Source organism: Hemiscyllium ocellatum, chromosome 4 (genome assembly GCF_020745735.1).
Source record: "Hemiscyllium ocellatum isolate sHemOce1 chromosome 4, sHemOce1.pat.X.cur, whole genome shotgun sequence".
Lineage (NCBI taxonomy): Eukaryota > Metazoa > Chordata > Chondrichthyes > Orectolobiformes > Hemiscylliidae > Hemiscyllium > Hemiscyllium ocellatum.
Genome location: NC_083404.1, coordinates 10,136,920 through 10,146,642, shown reverse-complemented (window position 1 = coordinate 10,146,642; position 9,723 = coordinate 10,136,920).

The window sequence follows — 9,723 nt, the reverse complement described above, 5'->3', positions numbered from 1 at the left end:
TCCTGTCTTATAATATCCATTCATTAAAAAAAATTACCAAGCTACAGTTAAAGAGCTTGTGTGCTAGTAGACTAACATATAATTCGATTTGATTTGATTTATTTTCATCACATGTACATAAGTACAGTGAAAAGCTTTGTTTTTCGAGCAGTACAGGCAGATCATAGCGAACAAGGGCATACAGGTTGTAGGGTGCTTAGACAGAGTGAGGCATACAAGATACACTGCACAGGACGTGCATAAAGCAAGATCAATATGAACATGCTCAACTTCATGCCACGGTGGCTCAGTGGTTAGCGCTACTGCCTCACAGCACCAGGGATCTCATTCGATTCTAGCCTCGGGCGACTGTCTGTGCGGAGTTTGCACATTCTCCATGTGTCTGTATTGGTTTCCTCCCACAGTCTAAAGGTCAGGTGAACTGGCCACACTAAATTGCCCATAGTGTTAGGTGCATTAGTCAGAAGGAAATGGGTCTGGGTGGGTTACTCTTCGGAAGGTCGGTATGGACTTGTTTGGCTGAAGGGCCTGTTTCCACACTGTAGGGAAATCTAATCTACCATGACTCAAAGTAGGAGAGTCCATTCATCAGTCTAATAACAGTGGGAAGAAGCTGTTCTTGAATCTGTTGGTGCATGTGTTCAAGTTTCTGTATTTTCTGCCTGATGGAAGAGGTTGTAGGAGCAATAGTAGTTGCTATAAAAGGACATAACTTGATGTGTGGAATCAGACCATTGCAATCCAGTGATATCATGAATGGAAATAATTCATTATAAACATCAGTCACCACTTATGGTATGTTGCAAAAAATAGATCTACACAAAAAGATAAAACAATTTAACAGAAGATGAACAAGATGTTGTAAAAACCATTTTGTATATATTGTATGTAATTATTATTTTAAAATGGTAGATTAATTTTAACAGTTCGTCTTTTGTATTTAGCAATAAACAAAAAATGTTTTAAAATATGCAAATTCTATACTCCTCTAAGCATTTATTGATAGTCATCAGTTGGGGAATTTACTGCTACAGGACAGGTGAAAAGGTATTTAGTAGCAAGTTCTTTACATGCATTGAAATCAAGAGACAAAAGCCCTTTGATTATGATTATATTGGTTATGACATGACTTCACATGTGCAGTTTTTTGCCTTCGGACAGGAAGTTCTCATTTCCTAATTCCAGTGTCAAATCCATTTATTTGACATGACAAGGGTATATGTTGCACTTAGACTCTGTCAAACAATTACCAGAAATGCTACTGAATTTTCTGATTGATGGTAATAGTATCAGAACTAGGAAATGTGCCCATGAAATGAAAGAGCTTTTAGCAAACTGCAAGTTTTCAGTATTAGAAGTCACAAGTAACAATAAGAATATCTTAATCTAATTAATTGCAGTATTTCATCTGCTTTAGTTATGCAATCCATACTGAGTTAGAGGGTTTTTTTATTGTGGAGAGTCAGAATTTAATCAATGGGCTGTTGTAATCAAAATATAAAATATAGAAACTCAGCAATGTTGCAATAGGGGCGGCACGGTGGCACAGTGGTTAGCACTGCTGCCTCACAGTGCTAGGGACCTGGGTTCAATTCCAGCCTCAGGCGACTGACTGTGTGGAGTTTGCATGTTCTCCCTGTGTCTGCGTGGGTTTCCTCCGGGTGCTCCGGTTTCCTCCCACAGTCCAACGATGTGCGGGTCAGGTGAATTGGCCATGCTAAATTGCCCGTAGTGTTAGGTAAGGGGTATATGTAGGGGTGGGTTGCGCTTCGGTGGGTCGGTGTGGACTTGTTGGGCCGAAGGGCCTGTTTCCACACTTTAAGTAATCTAATCTAAAAAAGGGTTTTAGAGTGATATACATTTTTGTATCTTGAATACTCATGCAGTAACTCAGGAAATCTGACTGGAAAGGAACTTGTTTATTGTTGAGCACCAAAATAAAGCCACTACTTGTAGCAAGCATAGGTTAGTCCCAGGCCAGGACAAACAGCCCTGCAGGCCTATCCCTGGGTCTGCTTGGTTAAAATTTAACCTCCTATTCAAATAAATCCACTAAGAGATGCTATTACACATTTCTGGAGCAGGTGGGACTTGAAGCCAGGCCGATCTGGGCTAGGGGGTAGGGACACTACCACTGCATCACAAGTGGACCCTGCATCTGCTTTCTTTTTTCATTTAACCTATTTTCTAACCAGCCTGTTCAGAGATGTTCTTACACACCTCTGGAGCAAGAGTGACTTAAACTCAGACCTCTCAGTCCAGGATAGGGACACTGCCACTGCACCACAAGAACCCTTAAAGTGCGAACAAATAATCAGGGCTCAGGTGTAGAGTTCCAGCTGGGCGGGCCATCGCCGTTACCAAGGGAACCCATACTCACCAAGTTCCACGAGGAGATTTATTAGTTATTCCCCATGTGCCTTCTAGGGGTTATCACACCCAGCAATGCAGAGAAACGTGTTATACATATTTAAAAAGTCTTCTTATGGTAGAGCAAACATTTATCTTTGCAAGGTTTGTGAAGGTTTGTAGCTCAGGTTGAGGTTTAGGGTGTAGGTTTGCTCACTGAGCTGTAGGTTTGATATCCAGACATTTCATTACCTGGCTAGGTAACATCATCAGTGGCGACCTCCAAGTGAAGCGAAGCTGTTGTCTCCTGCTTTCTATTTATATCTTTCTCCTGGATGGGGTTCCTGGGGTGTGTGGTGATGTCATTTCCTGTTCGTTTTCTGAGGGGTTGATAGATGGCATCTAGATCTATGTGCTTGTTTATGGCACTGTGGTTGGAGTGCCAGGCTTCTAGAAATTCTCTGGCATGTTAGCATATCAAATTCCATGCAAGAACAGACACAAACTCTACGTAGGACAAACAGGAAGAAAGTTAGCCACCAGGATACATGAACACCAGCTAGCCACAAAATGACACGACCCCCTCTCCCTCATAGCCCGACACACAGATGAAAAAAACCACCATTTCAACTGGGACAATACATCTATCCTGGGACAGGCTAAGCAAAGACATGCCAGAGAGTTCCTAGAGGCCTAAACCCCTCAACCATTTATCTATTTGGTATGGTCCATGATTGATAGAGGAACTAGGCTTATAATATATTCCTCTCATACAACTGCCATCCATCCCGAGTTCATCAGCTTAATTTTAAAATTTACTATACATCCTTTAGTTCACAGAGTTAGCATTTCAGAATGGTCACTGGACTAAAATATTAACTCTGCTTTCTCTCCACTGATGCTGCCAGACCTGTTGAGTTTTTCCAGCTATTTCTGCTTGTGCTTCTGATTTCCAGCAGGGATTCTTTTGCAAATGTTCAATAACAATGCCCAGAGTAAAATTATAATTCCCGTTAAGCCCCACTCCCCAAGTCCTTATTTGGAAGTCCTTCTTTACAATTAAAATTCAAAAATAAACATAAAAAATTTTGCTCGATACTCTGTCACCTCCACCTCCCCCCCAACCCCCAAAAAAATCTCTTGTGCTTCAGGGACTCAGCTCCCTCTCCAGCTTCCACTCCATCAGGAACATGCAGGTCCTGGGCCTCCACCATTGTCAGGCCCTGGCCACTCGGCGCCTGGTGGGAGTGCACCTCGTCTTCTGCCTTGGAGCTTTGCAACCATGCGGGATCTTTGTGGGTTTCACTGCTTCCTTGTTTCCCCTCCCCCCAATTTGCCTCGGTCCCAGGCCTCCGTTTAGTGCTTCCCTCTTGGCCTGTCCGTTGTCTTTCCCATCTGCCGCTGTGCCCTCCTCTCTGACCTGTCGCCTCCCTGCCTTCGTCTGCCCGTTGCATTCTTGCTTGCCTTCCCCACCTCCCTGGCCTCATCCACCCCCCTCCCATTTGTCTCTCAGCAAACCCTTGGATAGTACCTGGCTTGCAGAGCTTTTCCAGCACCACACTCTCAACTCTGTGTGCAATTACAGACCTGCTCTATCATCACTGAATTCAGAGAGTATCATATGTAAAGGCTACACTGTGCACCATCAGAGAATAAGCCTGAATTGAAATAATGTTTGGCAGGAGAAAGAGAAAAAGAATTTGGGCTGCAAGGAAGGGGGAGTGAAAGAGAATGAAGATGTGGGGGTGCAAAGGCAGAGAGAAGGGTGGGGGGGGCAAACAGTGGGGAGGAGCTGCCCCAATCATCCGCATCACTTGCAAACAAAGTAGTAATAGAAGTGAGCTATTTTTCTGCATTTCAGCTGATCTGATAGTAGCCTCAATTCTACATCCTGTTTACACCTTAGTCAAGAATCAGGAATCCATCTTCCTCTGATCCAACGCTATCAATGATCCCATCTCTACCGCTGTTTGGGGAAATGGGTCCTAAAGATGTTTGCCTTGGGCAGAAAACCTTCCTCATTTCAGCATTAAATGGGAGACCGTTGAGTTTTTTTTGTCTACCTGCATTCCTGAATCTTGGTGCTGGGTATTACATTGCCCCAATCTTTTCTGAACCCTTTCAAGTTTCACAACATCTTTCCGATAGGAAGGAGACCAGAATTGCACACAATATTCCAACAGTGGCCTAACCAATGTCCTGTACAGCCACAACATGACCTCCCAACTCCTGTACTCAATACTCTGACCAATAATGGAAAGCATACCAAACACCTCCTTCACTATCCTATCTACCTGCCACTCCACTTTCAAGGAGCTATGAACCTGCACTCCAAGGTCTCTTTGTTCAGCAACACTCCCTAGGACCTTACCATAAGACCATAAGACACAGGAGTGGAAGTAATGCCATTTGGCCCATCAAGTCCACTCCGCCATTCAATCATGGCTGATGGGCATTTTAACTCCACTTACCAGCATTCTCCCCGTAGCCCTTAATTCCTTGTGACATCAAGAATTTATCAATCTCTGCCTTGAAGACATTTATCGTCCCTGCCTCCACTGCACTCTGTGGCAATGAATTCCACAGGCCCACCACTCTCTGGCTGAAGAAATGTCTCCGCATTTCTGTTCTGAATTGACCCCCTCTAATTCTAAGGCTGTGTCCACGGGTCCTAGTCTCCTCGCCTAACAGAAACAATTTCCTAGCGTCCACCCTTTCCAAGCCATGTATTATCTTGTAACCATTAAGTGTATAAGTCCTGCTAAGATTTGCTTTCCCAAAATGCAGCACCTCGCATTTATCTGAATTAAACTCCATCTGCCACTTCTCAGCCCATTGGCCCATCTGGTCCAGATCCTGTTGTAATCTGAGGTAACCCTCTTCGCTGTCCACTACACCTCCCAATTTTGGTGTCATCTGCAAACTTACTAACTGTACCTCTTATGCTCGCATCCAACTCATTTATGTAAATGACAAAAGGTAGGTATCTTTGAAACCTCAATTCGATCTCTGCTCATTCTTCTACATTCCAGACAGTATAGGCTTAATCTACTCAATCTCTCTGAATAAAGCAACCCGTTCATCTCTGGAATCAATCTAGTGAAGTTCCTCTGAACAACCGCCAATACAACTACAATTCTTCCTCATGTAAGCTAAGGTTTGGGCTGTCTGCCTCACAAAGACATGAATGAGAAAACTGGATAAAGAGAGAAGACTCCACGGCTGACATGATTGTGACCAGTTGAAGAAGAAGAGAAAGCTGAGAGGTTTTCACTCTTCATTCTATCTGCTCTGCTCTCCGATCTAGGACTGAACATAATAAGCAAGAAGAAGAATGAAGAGCACTCTGAAGATTAGGCTAAAGGCAATGTGATGGAAGTTTCTCAGGACAGACGTTTCTCAGGATATAGTTGTAGTGCTACAACAACTGCTGCAGCATGAGGGTGCTGAGGTGTGAGCAAGGACGTCTCAGGGACCTCATGAGGAACTGTGACTGGACGATCATGGACAACAGAATGAGCTGCTGAAGCATGGCCAGCAGGATACACTTCTGTGTTTTTTTCTGATTTGCAGAGCTGCTTGCAATTACAACTTCCTTCTGTTGGTGAGTGCTGTCATTAATAAGGAAATGAAGGTTCTCTTTCACCAATGTTTTGTTTTGAAAATCTAAAACTTTGCTTATTAGTTATGGCAGTTAGTTTCCTTCAGCTATTCATTCGCCATGATCCTGGACTCTGAACATTCTGGGTCCAAGAGGCCTTTGGCTTTAACAACAATCTCTTTGTTGGGCGAGAATGCTAGTAGTCTGAGTGTGAACGTTCTGCAAACTTCTCACTTTTACCCTGCAAGGTTTGGTTGTGTTGTTCAACCACTAACTCCTGGCGTTCAGTAGTTTTACTGAGATATTTAGATTGTGCTGATTCTTGTTGAGTTCTGAACTGTTCAAGCTCACTCCTCTGTTTAACTTTAAACCTTGTCAAGGCATTCTGTGTATCAAGGGGAGCTAAATAATCTTGCAGTCTCTAGTCGAAAAGAAACTCCCTAGTACCCCCAACATTTGTTAATGGGTTTCTCTTCTAGGTTTTAGCTGCCTTCTCAGCAGATGAACTGTTTCTGAACTTGAATATTAACATGATCCACTCTGGACATAAGAGTCTCTTTCTATTTGGATAAGCTCTTATGAGCCTCTTGAAATTGTTGTACTTCTTATTGATGGGCCTTTGCTGAAGATTTAAGATTTTCTCTAAACATATCAAGCACTCAGTGATGTTCTATGTGCATGACTGCAAAGATCTGTTGCTTACAATTGGTTTCTGAATGTACAGGTGTAGCCCCACCCACTCTGACTGAAGCTTCAATGAGCTTGACTTTATTTTGACATTCTGAATCCTTCTTCTTGCATGATTGAAAGTCTCTTTGCAACTCCATTATTCTTGGTGCCTGTATTTTGCTGTCACTTTACTGGCTGTGAAAACGTTTAAACATTTACTTGCTTCGTTGAGCGATTGTACTATCCAAGGTTACCCTCTTGTTCCTCAACAGTCACAGAGAGATATAGAGTCATAGAGCCCTACAGCATGCACGCAGGCCCTTCGGCCCAAACTGGTCCATGCTAACCCCATTTCCCTGCAGTTATCTGGTTTTCCATCTGGAAGGATCATTTCTGTCCAACTATAACTGTAGCTGCTGTCCCTGCATCTCCTTGGTAGGTTCTGTACATTATGTATGCTGAAAATGTGTTGCTGGTCAAAGCACAGCAGGCCAGGCAGCATCTCAGGAATAGAGAATTCAACGTTTCGAGCATAAGCCCTTTCATCGAAACGTCGAATTCTCTATTCCTGAGATGCTGCCTGGCCTGCTGTGCTTTAACCAGCAACACATTTTCAGCTGTGATCTCCAGCATCTGCAGACCTCATTTTTTACTCTGTACATTATGTAGACAAATTTACTAATTCTTAGGCTGGGGCTGTTTTCTCTTGAGCATCGGAGGCTGAGGGGTGACTTTATAGAGGTTTATAAAATCATGAGGAGCATGGATAGGGTAAATAGGCAAGTCTTTTCCCTGGGGTGTGGGAGTCCAAAACTGGAGGGCATAGGTTTAGGGTGAAAGGGGAAAGATATAAAAGAGACCAAAGGGGCAACTTTTCACGCAGAGGGTGGTTTGTTTATGAAATGGGCTGCAAAAGGAAGTGGTGGAAGCTGGTACAATTACAACATTTAAAATGCACCTGGATGAATATATGAATAAGAAGAGGTTAGAGAGATGTGGGCCAAGTGCTGAAAAATGGGACTAGATTAATTTAGGACACCTGGTTGGCATGGACGAGTTGGACCGAAGGGTCTGTTTCCGTGCTGTACATCCAATGACTCTATGACTGGTTTTCCTGAACAGAAACAGTTGAGTTTTCTGAAACTGTGGCAAGTAAATCCATAAGGTTCAGGAAAGGCTGTAGTTTCAGATTCACGTAGATGAAGACTTCTCTATATTCTCTATTTCTGAGAAAACCAGTGTCTAAGACGCCCCCTGGTGGCTGGCCACTACCTCCATTGGCCCCTCTTCCTGTGCTTGGACTGAAGAGTCTTCTGTCTCTACTAACAGAAGCGTGCCTAAAGCCTTACAGGCAGCTCCAATTCAAAAAGAATTATGACAATTTGGAATTATACACAAGGTCTCTGTCCATTGCAGTAAAGTGAAGCACACATCTTGCCAATGGCTCTGACTCTACTACATCCCTAATCCTAATGTTTACTGGAGGATGGCATGAGGATTCCTGGAGTCAGCAATAGCTTAGCATCCAATAATCTCAATAAGTCTGTTCCTATGCCCAGTTTAAAACGAGCTTCTCCGCCAGATATGTCAACCGCTGCATATCAAACCTCAGCTTACAGGGAATGTGGGGGGATGTCAAATTCTTGCTGTGGACTTACTACAATCCCGAGAGAGAATACATCCTTCTCCTGCCCATGCCCTGTGCCTGGGTCCCTTGCACACTGTTGTGGTTTCTGTCTAATGCTGCAGCATTATCCTACACAGTGTCTCTGAGCTCTGCATCCTCTTTAAACTGTCCCTCCTGGGTACCCACCAATGGAGACCAATGGATCACATGCTGTTCCAACACTGATTTGTTTTGCACTGATGCATTTTCTGTGTGTTTGTTCCTTCACCATTTCTGGAAGTACTTCTCCTCTCTGCAATCCTTAGCTTATTGTAGTTGATTGATTTTCGCCTGTCGTGAACCATTCTCCTTTTCCTATTTTATTTTCAGCTTCTTTGTGGACTTGGCCATTCTGCAGTTCAATGCCTGTGCATGACTTATCGACCTTATTCCACCCCCCCACCCCTCCCCTCACCTCCCCCCAGGGTCCCAAACAGTTCCTCCAGGTGAGACAGAGGTTCACCTGCCTCTCTTCCAACATAGTTTACTGTATCAGGTGCTCCCGATGTGGTCTTCCCTACATCGGGGAGGCCGAACGCAAACTAAGGGAATGGTTCACAGAGTATCTCAGCTGGGCCTGCAGGGGCCGACTGGCCGTCCCGGTCACCCCCCATTTTAATTTCCCTTCCCACTCCCTTTCTGATATGACCATCCTTGGACAAATCCATTACCACAACGAATCAAACAGCAAATTTGAAGAATAACACCTCATCTTCCGCTTGGGCAGCCTACAGCCCAGAGGATTCAACATTGAGTTCTCCAATTTCAAATAACCTCCCTTCCCATCCCCCGACTCCCTTCCCAGCCCCTCCCCCCCCATCCCCTTCCACTGCTACTTGCCACCAGCCGGTTTCATTCCTCACATTGGCCAACCAGGTCATACTGTCTGCCTGTCTTCACCTTCCCCACTTCACCATCCTGTCCCCGCTACCCCCTTTATCAGCAGCTCCCCCCACACCACCCTGCCCCTGCCACCCCATATATCTGCATCTCCCCCAGCACCTACCCCCAGTCCTGAAGAAGGGTTACACCTAAAACGTCGACTTCTCCACCTCCTGATGCTGCCTGGCTTGCTGTGTTCTTCCAGCCTCCTATCTGTCTATTAAGACCTATTGATAGCTGCACTTTACTGATGTTGAGTTTCACTTTGATATTTTCCTCACCATGGAGAGTGGATCACCAGCCTCATGGTTCACTGTCCCTGGTGTGAACTTCAGCCTTTTACTACCCACCTTCAGTTCTGTGCATCCGGTCACCATGACCGCCACGTGGTAACATGAGATCCATCGGCCTTACAGCACCTCCAACTTCTTTTAATGTTCGAATACAACAAAAAGCTGTGGATACTGGACATCTGAAACAAAAACAGAAATTGCTGGAGAAACTCAGTAGATCTGTAGAGAGAAAGCAGAGCCAACATTTCAGGTCCAGTGAGTCT